Raw genomic sequence first — 10,666 nt, forward strand, 5'->3', positions numbered from 1 at the left:
CGAGCCGACCTCATCGGGGTATCAGCCAGTTTGGAGACCAGCCGGTTCGCACGGGCCTCAGCCGAGCTTGCCGGTATGGTAGCCATGAGAACTGGCTCGGTCACAGGTGTGCACGGGACTGGGCTGGACAGAGGCACTGTAGGGCATTCGGGCGTCCGTGGCTGGTTCCACTCTGTAGCCCATGGACCCCGATGCTTGATGCTCAGGAACAGAGACATAACCAGACAACACACTACACCAACGACTCACAACAGGGAAATGAACAAACAGAGTAGATATAGGGGACAAGAACCAATCACAAGACGGAGGCAATCACAGACTAAGACAAAACACCTGGGGAAGGGAATGAGTGCAGTTAATGTCCATGGTAACAAATAGGTGGGTGGGGTCAATAATTAACAGCAGGGAATGACAGCAGACAGAAACAAGGGAAAACACAGACAGACTCGTTACAACATGGTTACTTGTCTCACCATGCATTGGATATCACAAGGATATCACAAGGATAAAAATGGGACATCCTTTGGATATTGAACAAGCTTCTAAAGCGGAGAAAGAGGGTGAGTGATACATTGATTTTGGTTGATTGAGCACCCGAGTCGTGCTACTGCTGGAGAACATTTTTTCTAGAGAAGCCAAATCTTCTATAATACAAAGAGATATGCTGGTTGAGGGATATGCTGGTGGGAAAAGCTAAAAGCCCTTAACTACATGACAGGACCAAGGATAATAAACCAAGCAACATTTGGAGGGGAAACAGAATCTACAATAATCTACGACGAAAGTGTGCAACACTACTAAATAAGCACAGGCGTCTACAAACTACAGATGATAAGTGATAAATGGTGTTGACAGGAGGTGGTAAAACCAAGAAAGGAATTGCATAGAGAATTATTCAAAAGCAAATGCATGCATTCATTATGCTCGTGTTTAATTGCATTCGTTTTTATGGCCGTATCAGATTGAAATATTGACTTGAACTTGTATTTAAGCCTCAGGTTGCTAATGCATTTTCAGCATGGAGGAATTATAAGAACTGCATGCTTTAAATAACGATAATTGAAAACAGTACGAGTCCTATAAATGGTCTGAAATCTGAGCTGAGGAAGCATACAGTCAAAATAGTCACATTTTACTGGCTGTTTATGTTGTGGAGTCATAGCAGTAAGACAGGATAAAAGATATGTAGTAATATGTAGAAATTCTGTATCATCTCGATGTATGCTTTTTTTTATACAAAGCTAGCACAGACCTTTCTTTAATACAACTAATAAAATTATTGGTTAGATATACTTAGCTTAACAATTAGGCTATATTCTGAGTGAAAACCCCATTGTGTTATGCAAGAACCTGGCACAGAAGCCTTAACTTGCAAACTGTGCTTCTCTCACTTTGGAAATGGAAAGTCCATCTCATTATATATTCTTTTAAGACAGTTTTATTCATGAATATTTGACACCCCTCCCTTCCAAAACTAGGTGAAAATTAACACCAAAGCAAGTTGCTCTGAGCTTCACAGGCAGTCTAACTAGATGTGTGGTTTTCCAGCAGACGTTTCATTAACCAGCACATTTTCAAATGTATGACAAACTGTGTAAGACAATTAAAGGTGCTTATTTAAGGAAACTATTAATATGGCAGCTCAGCAGGAATCTTAAGTTCCTCTGGTTCAAGCCTAAATTTAAGTCATTTCCTTCCTTATCTTATCTGTTCTCCTTGTGTCTACATTCACTATCATGTATTAGTTACTGCATGGAAACGTTTCCCTAAGTGAAACAAAGAGGTGGTAACCACAGTTATAGCACATACTGTAGAGTTGCATTATGAACACAGTAACTTTCCTCACATTAGACATTAAACAAAAAAAAAATACAAATATGCTTATTCATTAATGGTAATTAGTAATCAAGGTATATTAGTATTATTCATACAGTTCACTCTGTTTACTTCTTTAGTGTTTCAATTAGTAAAACATTTTCTTTGCTGTGGAACTTACAATTCATCTTTAGTTTGACCATCACCGCAATTTCACCACAGCTTTAAAACTTCTATTTGCAACTCACACAGAGTGCATTTTCTGGCCGATTGAGTCCAAGTACTTTTTAGTGACTGAACAATTCTCTCCAAATATCCATCAAACCCCCCCCTAAAAAAAAAAGTGACAGACTCACAGTAGGAGACAAGGGTTGAATCTATAAGATAGCTGTCATCTGTAGAGTACAGCTTTAGCTGGTGAACATCCCCACAATTCCAATCTCATTGGCTCAATACTGTTAAGCTCAAAGCTGTGAAGACTGCTGGGGCCGGAGGGTGTGTCTGTGATTGTGTGTATCTGGTAAGTGAATTTACATCATTTGGCAGATGCCCTTATCCAGAGCGACGTACAAATGTGCTTAAGTCTCCATCATTGGATACATTAACTCTGGTTCACTAGGTTACAGACTTAAGATACCATGAGTTTTAACCACTGGTCAAATATATATATATCTCTATATATCTATATATATATATATAGAGTCCCCGGTCAGAGAGATCTTCAACTACCACCTCCGGCAGAGCTTCAACCAGATCCCGAAGGAGGTTGGAGACTTTGAGTCCGAGTGGACCATGTTCTCCACCTCCATTGTCGACGCGGCTGCTTGGAGCTGTGGCCGTAAGGTCTCCGGTGCCTGTCGTGGCGGCAATCCCCGTACCTGGTCGTGGACCCTGGAAGTAAGGGATGCCGTCAAGCTGAAGAAGGAGTTCTATCGAGCCTGGTTGGCCTGACTCCGGAGGCAGCTGATAGGTACTGGAGGGCCAAGCGAGCTTCAGCCCGGGTGGTTGCGGAGGCGAAAACTCGGGTCTGGAAGGACTATTGGTTGGCCTCGAAGAAATTCTGGCAAACCGTCCGCACCTCAGGAGGGGGAAGCAGTGCCCTGCACACACTGTTTACAGTGGGAGTGGGAATCTGCTGACTTCGACATTTTCGGACGGTGGAAAGAGTACTTCGAGGATCTCCTCAACCCCACAGACATGTCTTCCACTGAGGAAGCAGAGGCCGAGGGCTCGGTTGTGGACTCGTTGATCCCCAAGGTCACTGAGGTAGTTGAGAAGCTCCTCAGTGTCAAGGCACCGGGGGTGGATGAGATCCGCCCTGAGTACCTCAAGTCTCTGGATGTTGCGGGGCTGTCTTGGTTGACACGCCTCTGCAACATCACGTGGCGGCTGGGGACAGTGCCTCTGGACTGGCAGACTGGGATGGTGGTCCCTCTGTTTAAGAAGGGGGATCGGAGGGTGTGTTCCAACTACAGGGGGATCACACTCCTCAGCCTCCCCGGAAAAGTCTATGCCAGGGTACTGGAGAGGAGAATTCGGGCAATAGTCGAACCTCGGATTCAGGAGGAACAATGCGGGTTTCGTCCCGGTCGTGGAACACTGGACCATCTCTATACCCTCGCCAGGTTGCTGAAGGGTTCATGGAAGTTTGCCCAACCTGTGCTTTGTGGATTTGGAGAAGGCATTCGAATGTGTCCCTCGTGGTGACCTGTGGGGGGTGCTCTGGAGTATGGGGTCCGGGGCCCTCTGCTTAGGGCTGTCCGGTCCCTATATGACCGGAGCAGGAGTTTGGATCTCATAGCCGGCAGTAAGTCAGACTTGTTCCCAGTGCATGTTGGACTCCGACAGGGCTGCCCTTTGTCACCGGTCCTGTTCATTATTTATATGGACAGGATATCTAGGCGCAGTCGGGGGCCGGAGGGAGTCTGTTTTGGGGACCACAGGATTTCGTCTCTGCTTTTTGCAGATGATGTTGTCCTGTTGGCTTCCTCGAATCAGGACCTTCAGTGTGCACTGGGATGGTTTGCAGCCGTGTGTGAAGCGCGGGGATGAGAATCGGCACCTCCAAGTCCGTGGCCATGGTTCTCAGCCGGAAAAAGGGTGGCTTGTCCCCTTCAGGGTTGGCAGAGTGCTCCTGCCTCAAGTGGAGGAGTTTAAGTATCTTGGGGTCTTGTTCACGAGTGAGGGAAGGATGGAGCGGGAGATCGACAGGCAGATCAGTGTATCTTCGGCAGTGATGCGGTCGATATACCGGTCTGTTGTGGTGAAGAAAGAGCTGAGCTGCAAGGCGAAGCTCTCTATTTACCAGTCGATCTACGTTCCTACCCTCACCTATGGTGATGAGCTTTGGGTCATGACCGAAAGGACAAGATCCCGGATACAGGCTGCCAAAATGAGTTTCCTCCGTAGGGTGGCTGGGCGCTCCCTTAAAGATAGGGTGAGGAGCTCGGTCACTTGGGAGGAGCTCAGAGTAGAGCCGCTGCTCCTCCACATCGAGAGGAGTCAGCTGAGGTGGTTCGGGCATCTCTTTCGGATGCTTCCTGGACGCCTCCCTTGGGAGGTGTTCCTGGCATGTCCAACCGGGGGGGGGCCCGGGGAAGACCAAGGACACGCTGGAGGACATGACTCTTGGCTGGCCTGGGAACGCCTCGGTATTCCCCCGGAAGAGCTGGAGGAAGTGTCTGCGGAGATGGAAGTCTGGGCATCCCTGCTTATTCTGCTGCCCCCAAGACCCAGCCCCAGATAAGCGGTAGAAGATGGATGGATGGATGGCAGGCATCAGTGTTTGGAATCTGATGCATGCAGCTACCGGAAGCCAGTGGAAGGATCACAGCAGCTGGGTGAATACAGAGATCACCAGAGATCGACAACCTCCTGCTGTTCCTGCCACCTTGCTGTGGAAAGCAGTCTTCCTATTGAATTGGTGTTAAAGTTTTAGAAAGACAGATGTATTAGAGCTCAGACGCTATGTTTTTTCCACCTTTCACTATATCTTAAGTAAGCATGACAGATTAATGGACACAGCAGAGTTTCAATGTTTCAGCTTCTTTCCCAAGTGTCTCTGGCTGATTGACTTAAAGAACATAATTCCGTTAATGTCCCTTCATGTGCTTCATGTGATTATACCTAATAAACTGTGTTCATAATAACACTATTTGATGTCAGATTAAGGATGTGTTCCCTTCTGAGTCTGGTTCCTCTCAAGGTTTCTTTAACATATCGGGGATATCCTTGCCACCATCACCTCTGGATTGCTTAATAAGGATAGATTTCTAAAGGTAAAATGTAATATCTTGAGGTTATATATTTGCAACTATGCCTATTGTTCAAGGCTCTATACAAATAAAACTGCTTTGATTTATTACATCTTAAAAGAGAACTATTACATTTTCCAGTGTGAAAGCCACGTACGCATCTTGATTTCATGGTACACGTGTATCATTTTGTAATCAACCACAGAAACATCTCCTACAGTTGCAAAGATAGATTTTTAATATTAAATGTAGTAGTATTTGTGTTTGCCAAACAATGCCATTTATATAAAGACAAGCACACGTACAAACATATGCATGCCACTGACAAGCATAACAATTTAAACCTCTGAGTTCCCCACTCAACTCATTTACTCATATCGATAATCTCATTCATCTGTATTTAAAATCCAGGCTAGCGTTGATTAGAGTATGCTTTAAACAAAAAGAACATTAACACAACAGGCTTGTCAGCAGCATTAGTAATGAATGTTGAAGGAGCAGCGCACACTGAAGCACGCACTGACGTCTTTGCCCTATTGTTAGTGTAATGAACACCTGGTCATCAGTACAGTGCTAAATCAGTCACGGTACTGCTGCAACACGTCAGGACTGCAGCGCTGACATATCCAACACATCTAAAACTGTTTCTTTGGGAAGCATGGTAGATTTAATGAAGAATGGATAAGTCTGTATAAAAAGCAGGTTTAGAAAAAGAAATGAATAAAATAATAAATAGTGGTAGTATCGGTACAACAAATCTCTTTGTGTTAACATGGGTTTCTACTGATCTAGTATTACTACTACTACTACTACTACTACTACTACTATTACTATTAATACTAATCATCATCATAATCATCATCATCATCATCATCATCATTATTATTATTATTATTATTATTAGTAGTAGTAGTAGTAGTAGTAGTAGTAGTAGTAGTATTGGTACAATAATCTACTTGTGTTAACATCGGTTTCCTCTGGGATCTAGTACTACAACTACTACTACTACTACTACTATTAATCATCATCATCATCTTCATCATTATTATTATTATTAGTAGTAGTTGTAGTATTGGTACCATAATCTACTTGTGTTAACATGGGTTTCCTCTGAATTCTATTACTACCACTACTGCTGCTAATAAAAATAATAATATAAAGAGGATGAATTTATTAGAAACATCTGTACACATACACTCTCTCACTCACTCATTTCCTACTGCTTATCTGAACTACTTCGGGTCACGGGGAGCCTGTGCCTATCTCAGGCTTCATTGGGCATCAAGGCAGGATACACCCTGGACAGAGTGCCAACCCATCGCAGGGCACACACACACTCTTGTACACATACATATTCATGCAATTATCTAATAAGCTAGTAATGTGGCAGCAGTGCAATGTGTATAAAATTATATGTATACGGGCCAGCAGCTTCAGGTAATGTTCACATCAACCATCAGAATTGGGGAAAATGTGATCTCAGTGATTTTGACTGTGGCATGATAGTGACAGATGGGCTGGTTTGAGTATTTCTATAACTGCTGATCTCCTGGGATTTTCTCACTCAGAATGTTTACCCAGAACGATGAATTAAAGAAATAAACAGTGAGTGGCACTTATGTTTAAGGAAACACCTTGTTGGAGACAGAGACAAAACAGAGGATGTCCAGACTGGTCCGAGCTAAAAGGCTATAGTAACACAGATAACTAATCCTTAAGACTGATGGGCTACAACAGCAAAAGACCACGTTAGGATCCACATCTGTCAGCCAAGAACAGACATCTGAGGAAAAATCTAGCCTGGTCTGATTAATCTCGATTTCAGCTGAGGCACATAGATGGTAGGGTCAGAATTTGGCACCAGCAGCAAGAAGCCATGGATCTAACCTGCCTTATTTTAACAGTACAGGCTAGTAGAGATGTTTTAATGTTTTGGGGATGTTTTCTTTGCACCTTTTGGGTTAATTAATAGGAATCAATCATTACTGATATTACACTATAACAATCTATTTATGGTTGAATGGGAGATTCACAGCATGTCTACATTAAAGAAGAAGAAGCCTTTATTTTTGTCACATATATTGTACTGCACAGTGAAATTCTTTCTTTGCATATCCCTGCCTTGAAATTTAGGTTCAGAGGGCAGGGTCAGCCATGATGCAGCACCCCAGGAGCAGAGAGGGTTAAAGGCCTTGCCCAGGGGCTCAACAGTGGGAGCTTGAACACTGACCTTCTGATCAACAACTCAAGTCTTTACCACTTGAGCCATCACCGTGTGATGCAATGACGTCAACATGTTTTGAGAGCAAATAGAAGCCCTACTCAGTATTGGTATAGCGCACCTTAATTAAGTGCAATTTAAATTTATATAGTGTTTTTATTTTATAGTGTTTCAAAGTCTGGTGACACTGAAAGATCGATATTACTGCACACTTGAAGGGGTTGTGTTCAATTTCAGTTTTAAGAACTCACTATATGTGTGTTCATATTAAATGTTTCCTAAATGACATAGACAAGGACCTTTGTGAGATAAAAGTATCAAAGGAGTGGTACCACATATGAAAGAGCTGTGAATTACCTTAATTAAATACCATCCATGGATTCCTAGTAAGTTTTTATTAGTATACATTGAGGAAATCAGATTCAATTTTATAGATGTTAATTACTAGAATCATTTCATGAAGAAGATGCTTGGGATGTGATACTCTGATGGACTTTTGCCAAATGTTAATGTTACCAAATGGTTGTATATATATATGTGTGTCTGTGTGTGTGTTTTATTTACCTGATTAAAAAAAAAAAGTAAATAAAAAAGTTTATTGTGTTGCTACTGCCTGTTTGGAGGGATATTTACATATCACACTTGTGCAACCTGAACAACATCTTACAGCATATGAGCGCAGTAACCCTATTAATGGTTTTAGTGCAGTCATTGTCTATCAATACTGTCCCAAGACTCTACAGACTGTGCTCATCTATACTGTATAAAGCAGTGAAAACAGATAAGCGTGTGTCTAATAGGGGGAGGAGAATTTTCTACAGTGGATTTGGTTGAATTATTCATCATAATCCACACCTTTGCAATAGTTTCTTGTAATGATGTGGAAAAAGGATGACACAGGAAGACTGACAATAATTTATTTTGACAGCCAGGTGACAGTGAGAAAGTGTTATAATTTTCTCTGAAAATGATAAAGTGCAGAGCAACAACACTCTTCAAAGTAGAAGTAATCTAAAAGTTTTAGATGCCAGAACAGTTAGTTCTGATTTGCTAATTTGTTTGGTTAAGCAGCGTACCAAGGTGCTTATATTAAGTACAACTGCGTTGAGATGTTTCACCGTGTGTATCACTCCACTCGTCTGTGTTTCAGACATAAAATTTCACTTCCCAGTCTGAAACAATTACTAAGTAGTTTTGCCGATATCATCAAGCGTGCATTACAAGTGATATAGACTTTTTTTTTAAAAATAACTTAATGAAATGGCAGTTTTACCAGAAACACCAGAAACACATTTAACTGAAAAATACACTCACTGTCCATTTGGTAGGAACACCCATGCAACTACATAAAACCCTGTTATCTAATCAGCCAATCATGTGGCAGCGGCGCAATACAAAACAGCATGTCTATACATGTAAAAAAACAGAATGAAGAAAAAGTGTGATCTCTGTGACATTAATAGTTGCACCAGATGGACTTGTTAGAGTATTTCAGAAACCTGGGATTTTTACACACAACAGTCTATAGAGTTTACACACAAAATGATGCAGAACAGACCTGTGTGCAGAAGGTCTGAAGCTGAAACAACTTGTTGATGAAAGAGAAGAACAAGCTGGTTAGCCTGAGCTGACAGGAAGTCTATAGTAACTCAAATGCTCACACTTTACAACCATGGTGAGCAGAAATGCATTTTAGAACATATAAAATATCAAACCTTGAGGTGGATGAGATATAACAGCAGAAGACCACATCAAGTGTCACTCCTGCTAGCCCAGAACAGGAATCATGGGACACGCTGGACCAACACTCTTACCAACAAGGTGTTTCCACCCACATAACTGTCACTCACACGTTTTCTATATGAAATCTAGAGGAAATCTCAGGAGATCAGCAGTTATTGTGAAATACACCCTTCTGGGACCAACAATCATAATCAAAGTCACTGAGATCATATTTTTCTTCAGGAAATTCCTGTTTGGTTTGACATGACCTGCATTTACATGCTTTAATGATCTGCACTGCTGCCACATTATTGGCTAAGTGACTATTACACCGTATGGACAAAAGTGTGTGGTTACTTAAATATCAAGGCAGTCTCTAGAGTTTAAATAGTATGGCGATATGAAAAATATGAAAAAAATTAAAAACAACAACAACAACAAAACATCAACTGAGCAGCTGTTCTGTCTGTAGAAAATCGTATTAATGGGAGAAGAATGGCCTATTAATGGTGTGAGCCGACAGGTAGGGAACAATAATGTAAATAACTTTATCATTGTGGTGAACAAAAAAGCATCTCAGAATACAAAACTTATCCACAGAAAACCACAGAAGATCAGTTGCAATTCTTGTCAGCCAAGAACACTCCGAATCTTGATTAGAAAAACATCAGCTAGTCTTTTTTCAAATCATAGTTTCCAAATATAAAATTAATAGTTAATAATAGTTAAAAGTCAAGGACAAACAAAGGAACGTTTTACATTAAACCTCTTGTCAGAAGTTCGTCCTTCATGTTTTGATCATTTTAGACCGATATAAAACACCCTCCTGAGGGAAAAAAGAATAAACTGATCAAACACTGACACACACTTCCTGTGTAACCAGGATTATGTCTTCCTTTTAAACAGATCCTTTATATTCTAAACTTGGTACAAAATAAAATCATTTTGAATCAATATTTAAACTCAGCTTACACACTGTTACATTCATAGTTGCACAGTATTCCATCATTAATTCACGTCAGACTTTCACAAATCTCTTGCTTGGAGCATCAACCACATAGAGCAAGCCTCAGTGACTACCATGCAAACATGGTCTCATGTTTTTTTCAGATGGATTGTCTACGGGTAATGTCTGACAATTAGAGATTTTCAGCCAGAAAAGCTGTGCAATGGATATGAAAGCATCCATTTTCCTTCTCTTATCAGCTGCAAACACTAGAGATTATTTTTTTTCTTTGGCTGCTTTTTACCAGAGGGAAATGATTGCATGTAGAATAATTATACTTTGCGCACTCAGACAACGGAAGGTAATAGTGTGGATAGAACCACCAAGGCAAATAATACAAGAAATTCAATTATATACAATTACTAAGTAAGTTTCATTCTTATATTAAAAAAAGTCTAAAGCATACTTAATATAATAATCTGCCTTCGTTCTTTTCAGCGTAGCATGTAAAATCGGACTAAATGCATACTTCTATGCGTGTATATTTTTCTCACTCATAATTCTTCTGTAGTAATTAGAAATCAGAGTGATACAAAGAGTGAGTTGTAGTAAGTTCTGGACTGCATCTTGTCCAATCAAATTAGTGGACTGGAACTAATTGTTCTTTAATATGTACATACATTATCTATCAACAGCTTGTCATTATTA

At 41.1% G+C, this 10,666-nt stretch overlaps 1 long non-coding RNA gene across 1 annotated transcript; it reads left to right on the forward strand.

Annotated features, from left to right (window-relative positions):
* The first annotated feature begins 441 nt into the window (after window positions 1–441).
* On the forward strand, window positions 442–7,895 carry LOC125145847. Its single transcript, XR_007144303.1, has 2 exons — window positions 442–560; window positions 7,203–7,895. It is a non-coding gene; the product is annotated as an uncharacterized LOC125145847 (long non-coding RNA).
* Window positions 7,896–10,666: the final 2,771 nt, after the last annotated feature.

The sequence above is a fragment of the Tachysurus fulvidraco genome, chromosome 11 (assembly GCF_022655615.1).
Source record: "Tachysurus fulvidraco isolate hzauxx_2018 chromosome 11, HZAU_PFXX_2.0, whole genome shotgun sequence".
Classification (NCBI taxonomy): domain Eukaryota; kingdom Metazoa; phylum Chordata; class Actinopteri; order Siluriformes; family Bagridae; genus Tachysurus; species Tachysurus fulvidraco.